Source organism: Mustela erminea, chromosome 15, assembly GCF_009829155.1.
Source record: "Mustela erminea isolate mMusErm1 chromosome 15, mMusErm1.Pri, whole genome shotgun sequence".
Classification (NCBI taxonomy): Eukaryota; Metazoa; Chordata; class Mammalia; order Carnivora; family Mustelidae; genus Mustela; species Mustela erminea.
The window spans coordinates 44693411-44709967 of NC_045628.1; the positions used below are offsets into that span (position 1 = coordinate 44693411).

General features: G+C 36.4%; 1 long non-coding RNA gene across 1 annotated transcript in view; it reads right to left on the reverse strand.

Annotated features, from left to right (window-relative positions):
• Positions 1–1556: 1556 nt before the first annotated feature.
• Positions 1557–16557, reverse strand: part of LOC116574371 — a 32473-nt gene continuing 17472 nt past the window's right edge. The window contains exons 4-5 of the long non-coding RNA XR_004279248.1: positions 2568–2763; positions 1557–1639 (exon numbers count right to left, since the gene is read on the reverse strand). This is a non-coding gene — a long non-coding RNA (uncharacterized LOC116574371). The remainder of the gene's footprint in view (positions 1640–2567; positions 2764–16557) is intronic.

Below are 16557 nucleotides of genomic sequence, written 5' to 3' on the forward strand. Positions count from 1 at the left end.
TACCCTCTCAATCATTTCTACGTATATAGTTCAATGGTGTTAAGTATATTCATAGTATTGTACAACCAATCTTTAAAACCTTTTCATCTTGCAAAACTGAAGCTTTATACTCATTAAACAAATACCTATACTCCTCTCCCAAATATAACAAATATATTAAGAAGATCTTTAAAATACAACATAGTGGCAATGGTTCTTGCCCATACAGGAACCATTTTGCCTTTCTTTTTTCCAATAGAATCCAAATTTAATTCAAGTAGTCTCTGCATTGCCAACTTCAGGGTGAGCGTAAATCAATAATAAAATCCCTATTTCTGGGGCACCTGGGTGGCTCAGTTGGTTGAATGGCTGACTTGAGCTCCAGTCATGATCCAGGGTCCTGGGATAGAGCCCCATATCGAGCCCCATATCAGGCTTCCTGCTCAGTACGGAGTATGCTTCTTCCTCTCCCTCTAACACTCCCCCTGCTTGTGCTCTCTCTCTGTCAAATAAATAAATAAAATCTTTAAAAAATCCCCATTTCTAATGACTGTCTCAGAAGTCTAAACTTAGGACAATCACCATATGACCTTCTCCTGTTAATCATTATTGCTCTTCAGGAGTCAGCATGCATATTAAATTTACTAACCAGTCTATGAGGAAGAACTTAAATGCAAAGTTGGAAGTACAAGTAGTTGGAAGATACAATTTTCTTTGTCTCTTCAACTAACCTTAAAGAAACAGGCTGCTTTAATTGTTACTAAAAACCACATTACAACTGATCAAGACAGCCTTTGTAGCCCCCAGTTTAACTAAACTTTAAACAGGTTTCTGCCTGACTCAGCAGGCCTTGACTTCCCTTTCCTATGAGATTTACCTTAGAAAAGTTATAAATCTTTTTTTTTTTTTTGCCCTTTTGAGATATAGATCTTTCAAAAAGACTTGCCAGGTTTGCAAACCAGGGCTGTCTTTTTCAAGGATTTAAAGCCATCTCCTTGAAATGTAATCATCAGGGAAGATAGAACCCCTCCCTCCCAATTCTATGGGTGAGTAGGAGCCTACCTTCTGCAGTCTATTTTCTCCAAATAGTTTCAGAAGGTATAAGATAGCTTCATTTTCTCCGATTAACCATTAGCCAGTTAAGAAGGCCTATGATACACCCCTACCCTAGCTCTAAAAAATCCTCCCGGTTTTCACCATAGTTGAGTTAGACTCAGTTCTGACCACTATCTCCTATTGCAATAGCTTTATTATTATTACTTATTGAAGTATAATTAACATATAGTGTTATATTAGTTTCAGGTGTACAATATAACGATTCAACAATTCTATACAATACTTAGTATTCATCATGATAAATGTATTCTTAATCTATTTTACCCATCCATGCCTTCCAGTTCCCCTCTAGAAACTACCACTGTTTTCTCTGCATATATGGGTTTGGGATTTCGTTCATTTGCTTGTCTCTTTTTTCTTTGTTTGTTTTGTTTCTTAAATTCCATATTTGAATGAAATCATATAGTATTTATCTTTCTCTGACTTACCTTACTTAACATTACACTTCCTATGTCCACCCAATAGTTTTGAATAAGATCTTCAATGTCTGTTTGACTTTGTCTAGTGCAAATTTTGCTTTGACATAATCATGAAGTTTGTCAGCCTGAGGATAAAAATACTGATGTAAGGGACAGAGTGCAGAGAAAAAAATCAAGGAGGAGTAGAACCATAGCCCCAGTAATGTCTGTCTAGAATTCACCTTGTGTTTAGGCCTTCTGTCATGGGAGATAGTAAGTGTCAAAAATGTTTAAGTCAACTTGACTGAGAATCTTGTAGACATTTACAGCCATTCACAATCTTGTATTTTAATATAAGATAATAAATATTAAGTTATTGTTGTCTCATAACAAACAGTAACTAAAGTCAGAAGGTGAAGTAATTCTTACTTGTCCTCACTGATAAATTTAGACTGGCTAAAGATTAAAGCTGTGAAAATTATAGTGAAATATTTTATCAAAGTTGAAAAATTTTCTCCCAGTAAAGATAGAATCTTTTTCCAAAAAGAATATAAGTTAATCGAGTTTAAATATATTCATTTTATTGTGCTCAGTTCTTAGGGCAGCATCCAAAGCCTCTGAACAACGAATAAATGTGAATTGATCAAATGACCATTCCCCTATACCTCATACATAGTAATTTTATCTAAGTCCTATTAAAACCAGAAGAGATTATTAAAAAAGTATATTTTCATAATACTTTTAGATGATTACAGCACATTTTATAGGCATTGAATGAATGCCTTCTCTGTCTACTTTGCAAAAAGAAAAATTTACAAATTAGCAGTCACAGGGGAATACAGATTCATTCACTGCTGTTATTTTTTTGTCTCTCAGTGAAAAGGAATCAGGTATAATACAGAATTACACAGTCAAATACACGAAATGGCTTAGTGCCTATGCAAAGTACTTATGCAAAACTCTCAGCTTAAAGGGGATCAATAGTAAACTGTCAAATTGCTACAGTGGCAACTGCAAGCAACTCAGCAAGAAGCTTGGCAATGAAGAAATAGAAGACTCTATGGCTATACATACCTCTCCTTTTGCTGCCAGCATGGCAGACATGCTGCCTGTAGCCCATTGGTCTTGTGTAGTCAATTGGATGATACAGAATGCTATCAGAGAGTCCTCATTCCTGTGTTCTGAGCAAGGTCTGGCAAGGTCTACCCCTTTCTCTCAGGTGTTGTACTCCACTGCAGGTGACAGAAACTTCCTTGAGAGAATCCAACTTCTGGAAGAAAAAAGAGTCAACTTCAGCTGTTGAACCATAGCACAGAGTCAACAAGAGCTTTGTCACAACTTTTAAATATTCATGAATCTCCAATAGTTGGAGGCAATGGGGAGACTAAGCTGGCCAGGAGAGGAATGCTGTCCCTGTGTTAATGTGATAAGAAATGGTATGAAAGACTTATGGTATTAAGCATTTCAGCCGTATCATATTAGCACTGTATCATAGACCACACTTTTCTCCAGCACAATACAGAAATCATTATTATGTTAAGACTTTCCTCCTAAGAAATAATTGGGAAAAAAGCTAACAGGATAAGATTTCTAAAATACTTGATATTTCAACACTTTTCTTAAAAGGGAATCTTTAAAACTCTTCCCCAAATCAAAATATGTCTGAAAACATTTGGTTTACAGTGTCTTCCAAAAGTGTCATAAAATAAACTTGTCAGAAAATTTGTATTACTACTTATTCCTACTTATTCTTATTGTATCTATTAGCATTAATGTGGGCATAGGTGCAGGTGGATGTATTTGGGGGGGGAGTGTGTGTATGTGTGTGTGCACGTGTGTGTGACTGTTTGAAGGTCTGTGTGGGATATTAGTATAAGGTATGTGAATGAGCTTTTACAAGAATAGGCAGTAACCATAAAATTAGAGCTTAGAAGGGCCCATGAAATAATGTGAGATGTTGACCTTCAAATTTTCCAAATGACTTGTAAAGAAATTATCTAAATGGATTATCTAAAATGTTTAACCATTAAATGGTTCACTATCTTACTTGAATATATAGAATAAAAAGAGCTTTTTTTTCCTATTTCCTAATTTCATTTTGAAAAGTGGGAGAGGGGGGAAAGGAAGAAAGGAAAGAAGGAATGAAAAGAAAGTGTCAAAAGTTAGAAATTGCTGAAGTAAAACCAATGATTTAACTGAAATAGTAATTAATAAAAGTTCCTTGTGCACACACCAAAAAGACAGTTTGTGAACCAGGACCCTCCGACCAAAACATGGAAAGAGGCTCAGGGGCATATTGTCATAAAGGGGCTTATACAGTGAGAAAGTAGAGATGGTTTATTCTTTGCAGTGGTTGGTTATAATATTAGAATTCTCTTAAATGATACGGAATTGATTAGTGGTCACCTCATATCAATTATGGAAAAGAGTTCAAGTATTGCTGATGATTTCCAGAGGCACAAGCAAGAAATGACCCAGGTCACGTTAGTCTTGGAAAATAAACTAACCTAAACTTTGTTTGTAAGACTAAATTGGTATGACTAAATTCTGGCTCAGGGAATTTTCAAGGCTGGATTCCATTTGTTTCTTATTTTAACAAAAGAAAGGAAAGAAAGAAACAGGATGTGAGAAAGAGAAAGAGAGAAGAAAACACAGTGAAAGTTCTGATCCTGATATGTACATCGTTATCCCATAAACATCTATGCTTCCCTTGGCTAACTACTGAAAGTTCCCCTCCCTAACCACCCTCACACATCCTCAAGTTGCTTTCTGTCATTCCCCTCCCACAAAGTTTAAGGATTAATGTTGGGTTAAGAACAAAGAAAAAGATGACAAGCACCACATTCAAGAAGAAACTGTTTTAGACACTGTCAGAACTGAAGTCAGAATAACAGGAAAGGATTTCAAGGATTCTCAGTCCGATGGCCTCACTATACAAATGGGTAAACCAAGTAAACCCTGGGACACAGTTTTAGTCCACTGAAGCTGCTATAATGTAATATCACATATGGGCATCTGGGTGGCTCAGTCGGGTAAGTGTCTACCTACAGTTCAGGTCATGATCTCTGGGGCCCTGAGGTCCTGGGTTAGCAGCCCTGCTCAGCCAGGGGTCTGCTTCTCCCTCTCTTTCTGCCCCTCCTCTCCTGCCCCTGCATGTGAGCATATTCTCCCTCTCTCTCTTAAATAAATAAATAAATGGAAATACCATATAGACAAGGTGGCTTAAATAACAAAAAATTATTTCTTATGGTTCTGGAGGCTGGAAGTCAGAGATTAAGGTGCCAACATGGTCAGTTCCCTTCACAGACTTTCCTTGATGTCACATACTGAGGGAGATCCCGTATCTCCTTCTCTTTATATGGACACTGATCCTATCATGATGGCCCCACTCTCAAGGCCTAATCCAAACCTAATTACCTCCCAAGCCCTCTCTGCCTCCAAATACCATCAACATATGAATTTAGGGGAGAAACAAACATTCAGTCTGTAGCAGACACTGAGACCTGCCTGAGGACACTGCCTCAGATATTCTGAAAATTGGTCAAATAGAATTTCCACTGCAAGATGACTCAATACCTGTTATTCAAAGGGGTTAAAAAGAAGGGAAAGAAACAAATTATCAGGGGAGCCACACAAATTTAATCTTTTCAGGCATATGATTCAACTCTATCCTACCCAGCTCTTTGAAGGCACCTGAGCCATCCACTTTCCCATCTTCATTTTATCTCTCCCTCTATTCTATAAACTTTTCTTCCTTTAATTCCCATCATCCCATTCAACTACATCCCTAATGCAATTCTTTTCACTGTCAGATGCTACAAAATATTCTACATTCATATATCCACTACCACATTCTTATCTGCTCCTCGGTGTATGCACACTGCAGTCTGGTTTCCATCCTGCTCATTCCTCAAAAGTAGAACTGAGTAAAATTTCATATTAGGGGATTACAAAAGTTATGTAAACTTCTATTATCCAATCCTCATAATGACAGATTTTATATGTTGCTCAATTTACCCCTCCAAAGCAAACTGAGGACTGTTTACATTTCAGAGATGATTAAGCTGATACTGAAATATTAAATAACTTGTCCATCATTGCTCAGCTTGTCTAACTATACAAATCATGGCTGCCTCTCATCTTTGTCTTATAATTCCTTTGTAAACTTCTTACCTCCAAGTTACATTTAAAAAAAATACTTTTCCATAAATTCCCCAAGATTTAATTGATTCCTCATTCTAAAACACCAACTTGCTCTTACTACCCACTAAATCCAATGGCCTCGTTTTCAATCTTGATTTCATTTTCTAATTAATTTCCACTTGATTAATTTCTGGCTTTGGGCATTATCAACTCTCAATCTCTTCTGATACAGAGGGGCACTTAAGAGTGTGAGCTGTACTCAGAAAGAACAGTTTCATCTTCATCTCTAACAATTAGTGGATATGTGTGGCATTAAGCAATTTTAACTGTTCTCTGCTTCATTCAACTCATTTTTAAAATTAGGAATATAACATATTGCTTAAAGGACTGTGGGAAGGATGGCATGAAATAAAGTGTGTAAAGGGCTCAGTACAGTGTCTAACACCTAAGGACTCTATTAAGAGTACCCTTTATTCCCTACTGAAATGATTACTTCTTTTGTCAGACCTACCAATATGATTTCTCTTTCTCAGCCTCTTACAGCAGCCTCTTGATTATTATAATCCAGATTTCTGCCTTTGACTCTCTCATTTCCCTAAGCATTATCCCAAGATGTTTTTAAGCAGTCCATGGTTCTCCTGCCACTTTTAAGCTGATTTTTTATAAATATAATTACATCTCTAAGTCTCACCTCTCCCCAGAAATTGCATGTCTAAGTACTCTTGTTTGTCATTCTTTCTCAAATAAGGAATATGAAACCTAACAAGTTTAATGGATTATTTTTCACCTTTCCCCATAAAATATGCTCCCAGTTATCAAAGAAAGAAATCACAGTCATCCAGAAATTTTCTCAATTCTTTGACAATTATCATCCAAATGTATTAATATGGAGGGCACACTTCTCATATCTTGGTTTCCTCTCTATTAATATATCCCCACCACTCCACTTTATGGCCTCCAAATGTCACAGTCACTGGGCAACTTCCTCTCCCTGAAATGTTTTGCTTTAGTACTCCTGACCATCTTTGATCATGCTGTTTGCTCTACTTCTTTTCCTGTCTAGTAAATTCCTTTTGTTATATTCTTAACTTTTAAATGGAAGCACATAAAAGAAATCCCCATTAAGTCTTAGGGAATTAATGGGGATTTCTTTTATGTGCTTCCATTAACACTTTACAAGTGCTCTTCATGTAACAGGATATTAAAATAATTTGACCCCTCTACTTCCAGCTGTCTCAATATTATTCACTTTTGTATACAACTAGATCTTGAAATTCTTTGATATCAATTCATTGAATATTAATTTACCCTCTGATAATAATTTTTCCCTCTGAGAAAAAAACAGTTAATTCTTACATAAAAATTTTTACAGTTTCCAGAAAAAAATTTAGCAAAAAGTTGAGATTCAATTTATAAAAGTACACATGGCTATAATTACTATTTAATGTTTACAATGCATAATACTTGATACAAGCAAAAGAATATGTCACATACAAATAAATTCTGAATAAAAATGATGAATTAACCCACCACTGAACTTAACTAGATCAAACCCCATGATTTTTCAATCTTGGTTCCTTTTCTATGCCATCCCCTGCTTTGCTTTCAGATATAACTACTAGTCTGGGTTGTATATTCATAATTCCCTTCTGTAAAAAAAAAGAAAGTACAGTTTTTTACATATGTAAATAACCTTAAACAGTCCTAAATTGTTCCCTAAGGCAGGAGGATCAACTGATCTACCACTAAGAGGCCATCAGTGTATGAATATTCCTACTGACTCTTATGATTACCCACACTTGGTTTGGTCAGACATCTTAATTTTGACCCATTTAGCAAGTATAAACATACCATCTCAATGAAGTCTTACTTTTAATTTCTCTAATTACTAATAAAGCTAATTCTATTTCTTTATTGCCCTTTGATTAAAATGAGAACTTGTATTTTCTATTGAGACTTGCTACCCAATGTGAGTTTCCAATACAGGACTATGACCTTAGCATAATATAATGGGATTAGTTTGGTCAAATAACTCCAAAATCTATGTGAATTTAAGGATCAGTTGTCTTTTAACTAGTGGAATATAAGGAAAAAGTTATCAATTCATAAAAAAAAGTTATTCTATATTTCACTGTTATCTAATGTTTAAATTGTAAAATTTGTTACAGAGACTCTGAGTCAGAATTTTTAAGTAATGAAATTTAGAGATTCTAATCCAACACATTCTTAAATAAATAATGAAACTGAGACACTGAAGAAAGTTGATAATCTGGTTAAGATCATAGGAATGCTGAGAGAGAATTAAAGTCTATATCTTGTTCCCATTAATTCAAGATTCTATGACATCCTACAGGATTCTACACCAACCAAAACTGTGACTGGTTTATAGCAGACTCAAAGAAAGAAGACTAGAAATCTGTGAGCAGGTAGAAACAAATTTCAGTATGTTACTAACATTTTAGATCTTTTTTAGCTATTGTTATATGTTAATTGTTGACTGATAAGACCAGAAAGACTTCCTCCTGTCCTGTGTTGTTTTGGAACAACACAAGTAATTTCCCTGAAGGAATGTAGTATAAGAGATACTGAAATAAATATTACAAAAATCAAACTTTGAACTACGATTAAAAATGCTTTGATATAAAAAAGTAAAAGCTTGTAATTACAGTTTATTTTTGAAGTTAAAAGCTACTTTATGTAATTGTTCATGTCATAATCTCATACACCTTGTAAGAAGGGTCTTGGAGATGACTAAAATTGTATTGAAGGATTATGTGGAATAAGGAGGAATATGTAATATGCAATATCCTTATGTGGAATAAGAAGGTGAAAGGCCCATTGAGCCTTCTAAAATCACAACTAAATTCATTACAATGTCAAGCTAATCAGGGTCTAATTCACTATATGCTGATATAAGGTTACTTGTGCATTGCCTCGATGTTGTTGTTTCATTTATGAAACTTAAGAAATTTATAGTAGGTGTCTTCACCTATAATTACAACAGATCATAATATCCACAATTGAAAATTTATCAGAACTGTAATTCAATGAAAAATAAAAGTGAAATATGTACCAATGTGAGATAGCTGTAAATAGAATTCACTCGTTCTACCTTGTCATTAGTGAGACATTTATGGCATGACCTTCACCTTTCTGAGCCTAGTTTTTCCTATATATAAAGTGGGAGGTTTTTAACATGAATTGGACCCTAGAGAATCTAAATGTGTGTAAATCTAATAGATAATTCTAACGTTAAAAAAAGTACAAGACAACCACGTCTGAGTTTAACTATATTTATTCTATTTGCATTGTTAGAGGGTTTTATTATATTCTTAATATATGGTATTATATCACTGTCAATGATTTCAAATTCTTTCTGACAGAGTAATAAAATAGTTAGAAGGAGTTACAATTTAATCCAAATCAAAAGAAAGACACCAATCTCTAAACACAAAAAATCAGGACCTTCAATATCCTAAATTCTTTATTTCATTGTTGCACATACTTTTTCTAGCAGGCCCATACAAATCTGTAACCTTATGTACACCTAAATTCCTTTGACAATAAAATGTCTTTCTTTCCCCAGTAAGTACTTCTTAGAATGAGTTTAACACATCAGGGAGCACTTTTATCCATTCCCACAAGAAATTCAGCATCTTCTTCAAGACTTTATGATCCTCATATTATTTGCTGTTGAACAGGCAATAACAGGAAGATATTCTGAAATCTAATGTGTGTTTAGTTTTTTGTTTTCCTTGACTATACTAGAGGTATGGATAGGAAAATCAAATCTCAGCATTTATAGCTTTTATAGAGTCTATGTAAATTATAATAAAGGAAATCTGAAATTCATCTACTATTTACTTAGGATAGGAGGCAGAGTTTGTCTGGGCTCAGAGTTATTAAATATTGTTTTCTTTATAGACTGAGAAAAAAAGAATTTCAATAGTCCCAGGATATGGGTAGACTGTCCTGAATGCTTTGTCCTCCATCTTGACTAGTAGCCTTACAAAATAACAGATATATTTTGAAATTTAAGAATCTGAAGAGAATGAGCAATTAAGGTATGTAAACCAGGTAGGCATTGGAACAGTCTCAGTTATTGCTGTTTGTTGTAAATATCATATATATTTATATGTTAATTATATATGATACTTGCATGCAAATTCAAATACATATAATATTTATTGGGAACATGCTCAACAGCTGTAGTCATTATGGAGGTATATTAGATAAGAGTAAATCTATGAATATTTAAGAAGCCATCTCTTTATTGTTTTTTAAAGCAAAGGATTTTGGAATAAATGATTCCAAAACAAGTCAGTAAGTATATAATTTGGAGCAAGAATGGAGGTCATAAAATGACATCAGGTGTCATCAGATATAAATGATAGTGAGGTGTTAAAAAGTATAGGGTCTGGTTTTTAGGAGTCAAGATGGTGGAGGAGTAGCAGACTGACATGACATCAGGTTGCAGGTGTTCAGCTAGATAGTCATCAAACCATTCCCAACACCTACAAACCTAACAGGTGATCAAAGAGTAGAAGAGCAGCAATTCGAGAAACAAAATTGACCACTTTCTGAAAGGTAGGACGTGGGGAGAAGTGAATCTAAAACAACGGGAAGATAGACTGTGGGGGGAGGGGATGGCTCCCGGCAAGTGGTGGAGCTGTGGAGCCCGAAATCCAAACTTTTAGAAGTCTACTTCACTGACGGACAATGCTCCAGAGGCTAAGCGGGGGTGGGGCCCTCACAGGGACACTGTAGTCTCAGGCCCTACAGGGTAACAGAAGGATTGGGGGTGCCTGTGTGTAGCAGAGCTCGCAGGTATTAGAGCAGGGAAGTTGACTACATAGACAGAGCTGAGGCCTTTGCTCTCAGCTTGGATTTACCTTTAACTATGATCCACGGCACAGTTGTACCACTGCTCTTTGAGCAGGTACCCCACAAGTGGCAGATACAGGGAGACCCAACTTCCTTCACTGGAAGAACAGCAGGGCAGGACTCTGCTGGGTTTGGAGACTCCAAAAGAGGCTGTGTGCCAGAGACCGAAATGCTCGATCACAGGCTGGGTGAGCTCAGCACACAGCTGGAGACCAAAGAGACAGGAGTGATTGACGGCTTTGCTCTGAGGGCATACTGAGGAGTGGGGCCTTGAGCTCTCGACTCCTCCAGGCCAGAGATTGGGAGGCCACCATTTTCATTCCCATTCTCCAGAGCTTTACAGAAAGTGTTCAGGGAAAAAAAGTTCCCAAGAGCAAACCCAAGCATATTTCTTAGCCTAGCCCCTAGCAAGGCTGGTGGAATTCTACCTCAGGCAAAGACATTTGAGAATCACTGCAATAGGCCCCTCCCCCAGAAGATCAGCAAGAACATTCAGCTAACTGATCAAGGAGAACAGCAGAATTCCAGAGCTAGGAGAAAGCAAAGCATGGAATTCATGGCTTTCTCCCTAGGATTCTTTAGTCTTGCAAAGTTAATTAATTTAAAAAATTTTTTCTCTTATTCTAATTTTTTAACTTCTCCTCTTTCCTCCAGTTTATCTTAACAATATTTTCTTAAAAAAATTCTTAAACCTTCATTATTATAGTCATATTTTATCCTTCATTGTATCTAACTTTATTTTTTGCATATATATAGGTTTTTTTATTCTAAAAAATTTTGGGATACAATTTCTTCTAATAGATCAAAATATACCTTAAATCTGGCACAGGACTTTATTCTAGTCTCCAGCCTGAGCAAATTCTCTCCACTTTTTTTTCCCTTCTTTTTCCAACCAACTTATCTTATCAATTCATTTTTTAGAATTTTTTAAAATTTTCATCTTTACAGTCATATTCCATGCATTCATCATGTTTACCCTTATTTTTTGTATATATATAAGTTTTTCTTTCTTTAAAATTTTGGGAAGTTGTTTCTTCTAAGAGACCAAACTACACCCAAAATCAAGTGGGTGGCTCTTTTCTAGTCACCAGTCTAATATATATGTATATTTTAAAAAAATTTATTTTTTATTCCCTTAATCCCCTTTCTTCTCCTTCCAATTTGGGGTCTCTTCAGTCTCTTTTGGTTAATACATATTTTTCTGGGGTCTTTGCCATCCTTTTAGTATTTTATTCTTTCGTTCATATATTCTTATCTGGATAAAACAACAAGGTGGAAAAACTCAGCACCAAAAAAAAAAAAAAAAAGAGACAGTACTGAAGGTGAGGGACCTAATCAATACAGACATTGGTAATATGTCAGATCTAGAGTTCAGAACGATGATTCCCAAGGTGCTAGCTAGGCTCAAAAAAGGCATGGAAGATATTCGAGAAACCCTGTCTGGAGAAATAAAAGCCCTTTCTGGAGAAATAAAAGGACTAAAATCTAACCAAGCTGAAATTAAAAAAGCTATTAATGAGCTACAATAAAAAATGGAGGCTCTGGGGCTCCTGGGTGGCTCAGTGGGTTAAGCCTCTGACTTGAGCTCAGGTCATGATCTCGGGGTCCTGGGATCGAGCCCTGCATTAGGCTGTCTGCTCAGCGCGGAACCTGCTTCCTCCTCCTCTCTCTCTGCCTGCCTCTCTGCCTATTTGTGATCTCTCTCTGTCAAATAAATAAATAAAATCTTTTTAAAAAATGGAGGCTCTTACTGCCAGGATAAATGAGACAGAACACAGAATTAGTGATATAGAAGACCAAATTATGTAGAATAAAGAAGCTGAGCAACAGAGAGACAAATAACTACTGGTCCATGAGGGAAGAATCTGAGAGATAAGTGATACCAGAAGATGAAACAATATTAGAATAATTGGGATTCCAGAAGAAGAGAGAGGAGAGCAGATGGTACATTGGAATGAATTACAGTAGCAAAGTCCCTAATATGGCAAAGGGAACAAGCATTAAAATCCAGGAGGTGCAAAGAACACCCCTCAAAATCAATAAAAATAGGTCCACACCCCATCATCTAATGGGAAAACTTACAAGTCTTAGTGACAAAGAGAAAAATCCTGAAAGCAGCGCAGGACAAGAAGTCTGTAACATGCAATGTCAAAAATATTAGATTGGCAGCAGACTTATCCACAGAGACCAGGCAGGCCAGAAAGAAGTGGCATGATATATTCAGAACACTAAATAAGAAAAACATGCAGCCAATAATATATCCAGCTTGGCTATCATTGAAAATAGAAGGAGAGATAAAAAGCTTCCAGGAGGGGCACCTGGGTGTCTCCGTGGGTTAAAGCCTCTGCCTTCAGCTCAGGCCATAATCCCAGGGTCCTGGAATCAAGGCCCACATTGGGGGGCACCTGAGTGGCTCAGTGGGTTAAGCCTCTGCCTTCGGCTCAGGTCATGATCCCAGGGTCCTGAGATCGAGCCCCACATCGGGCTCTCTGCTCTGCAGGGAGCCTGCTTCCTCCTCTCTCTCTGCCTGCCTCTCTGCCTACTTGTGATCTCTGTCAGATAAATAAAGATAAAATCTTTAAAAAAAAAAAAAAGGCCCACATTGGGCTCTCTGCTCAGTGGGGACCCTGCTTCCTCCTCTCTCTCTGCCTGCTTCTCTGCCTACTTGTGATCTCTGTCAAATAAATGAATAAAATCTTAAATAAATAAATAAATAAAAGCTTCCAGGACAAACAAAAACTGAAAGAATTTGTGAACACCAAATGGCCCTACAGACAATTTCTTACAGGAAACTTTGAAAGGGGTCCTTTAAGTAAAGAGAGAGCCTAAAAGTAGTAGACCAGAAAGGAACAGAGACAATATACAGTAACAATCACTTTACAGGTAATACAATGGCACTAAATTCATATCATTCAATGCTCACCCTGAATGTAAATGGCTAAATGCCCCCAATCAAAAGACACAGAGTATCAGAATGGATAAAAAAACAAAATCCATCAATATGCTGTCTAGAAGAAACTCACTTTAGATCCAAAGACACATCCAGACTTAAAGTGAGGGGGTGGAAAACCATTTACCATGCTAATGGACATCAAAAGAAAGCTGGGATGGCAATCCTTATATCAGATCAACTAGATTTTAAGCCACAGACTATTATAAGAGATGAGGAAGGACGCTATGTCAGAATCAAAAGGTCTGTCCAACAAGAAGATCTAATAATTTTAAATATCTATGCCCCTGACATGGGAGCAGCCAACTATATAAACCAACTAATGACAAAAATCAAAGAAACACATCAACAATAATACAACAATAGTAGGGGACTTTAATATCCCACACTGAAATGGACAGATCATCCAAGCAAAACATCAAGGAAATAAAGGCCTTAAATGACACACTGGACCAGACAGACATCACAGATATATTCAGAACAGTCCATCCCAAACCAACAGAATACACATTCTTATCTGGTACACATGGAAAACGTTCCAGAATAGATCATATCCTGGGTCACAAATCAGGTCTCAACTGGTACCAAAAGACTGGGATCATTCCCTGCATATTTTCAGACCACAATGTTTTGAAACTAGAACTCAAACACAAGAGGAAGGTAGGAAAAAATTCAAATACACAGAAGCTAAAGAGCATCCTACTAAAGAATGAATGGGTCAAGCAGGAAATTAAAGAGGAATTGAAAAAATTCATGGAAACAAATGAAAATGAACACACAACTGCTCAAAACCAGTGGGATACAGCAAAGGCAGTCCTGAGAGGAAACTATATAGCGATACAAGCCTTTCTCAAGAAACTTGAAAGGTCTCAAGTATACAACCTAACCTTTCACGTAAAGGAGCTGGAGTAAGAACAGCAAAGAAAGCCCAAACCCAGCAGAAGATAAATCACAAGGATCAGAGCAGAAATCAATGAAATAGGAACCAAACCAACAACAACAACAGCAAAAAACCAGTAGAACAAATAAACGAAAGTAGGAGCTGGTTCTTTGAAGAAATTAATAAGGTCGATAAAACCCTGGCCAGACTTACCAAAAAAGAAAAGAGAAATAAAATCAAGAATGAAAGAGGAGAAATCACAACCAACACCAAAGAAATACAAACAATTATAAGAACATATTATGAGCAACAATACGCCAGCAAATTTGACAATCTGAAAGAAATGGATGCATTCTTAGAGAGAGATAAACTACCAAAACTGAACCAGGAAGAAATAGAAAACCTGAACTACCCAAAACTAGTATGGAGATTGAAGCAATCATCAAAAATCTCCCAACAAACAAGAGCCCAGGGCCAGACGGCTTCCTGGGGGAATTTTACCAAAAATTTAAAGAAGAATTAATACTTATTCTCCTAAAACTTTTCCAAAAAATTGAAATGGAAGGAAAACTTCTAAACTCATTTTATGATGCCAACATTACTTTGAGCCCAAAACCAGACAAAGACCCCCATCAAAAAGGAGAATTACAGACCAATATCCTTGATGAACACAGATGTGAAAATTCTCACTAAAATAATAGCCAATAGGATCCAAAGTACATTAAAAGGATTATTCACCACAATCAAGTGGGATTTATTCTAGGGCTGCAAGATTGGTTCGACATCTACAAATCAATCAATGTGAAACAATATATTAATAAAGGAAAGAACAAGAACCTTATGATACTCTCAATAGATGCTGAAAAAGCATTTGACAAAATACAGCATCCTTTCCTGACCAAAACTCTTCAAAGTATAGGGATAGAGGGTACATACCTCTATATCATCAAAGCCATCTATGAAAAACCCACAGCGAATATCATTCTCAATGGAGAAAAACTGAGAGCTTTTCCCCTAAGGTCAGGAACACAGCAGGGAGGTCCATTATTACCACTGCTATTCAACATAGTACTAGAAATCCTAGCCTCAGCAATCAGACAACAAAAAGAAAATAATGCATCCAAATCTGCAAAGAAGAAGTCAAACTATCACTCTTTGCAGATGATAGGATACTTTATGTGGAAAACCCAAAGGAATCTACTCCAAAACTGCTAGTACTTGTACAGGAATTCAGTAAAGTGTCAGGATATAAAATCAATGCACAGAAATCAGTTACATTTCTATACACCAACAACAAGACAGAAGAAAGAGAAATTAAGGAGGCTATCCTATTTACAATTGCACCCCAAACCAAAGACACCTAGGAGTAAACCTAATCAAAGAATCTGTACTCAGAAAACTATAAAGTACTCATGAAATAAATTGAGGAAGACACAAAGAAATAGAAAAACAATCCATACTCATGGATTGGAAGAACAAATATTGTGAAAATGTCTATGGTACCTAAAGCAATCTACATTTTTAATGCAATCCCTATCAAAATACCATCAATGCTTTTCAAAGAAATGGAACAAATAATCCTAAAATTTATAGGGAACCAGAAAAGACCTCAAATAGCCAGAGGAATGTTGAATAAGAAAGACAAAGTTCATGGCTTCACAATTCCACACTTCAAGCTCTATTACAAAGTGTCATCATCAAGACACATAGATCAATGAAAAGGAATAGAGAGCCCAGAAATAGACCCTCAACTTTATGGCCAACTAATCTTCGACAAAGCAGGAAAGAATGTCCAATGGAAATAAGACAGTCTCTTCAAAAAATGGTGTTGGGAAAATAGGACAGCCACATGCAGAATGAAACTGGACCATTTCCTTACACCACACACAAAAACAGACTCCAAATGGATGAAAGACCTCATCGTGAGACAGGAATCCATCAAAATTCTTGAGCAAAACACAAGCAGCAACCTCTTCGACCTCAGATGCAGCAACTTCTTCCTAGGATCATTGTCAAAGGCGAGGGGAGCAAGGGGAAAAATGAACTATTGGGACTTCAGCAAGATCAAAAGCTTTTTCACAGCAAGGAAACAGGCAACCAAACCAAAATACAACTGACAGAATGGGAGAAAATATTTGTAAATGACATATCAGATAAAGGGCTAGTATCCAAAATCTATAAAGAACTTATCAAACTCAACACCCAAA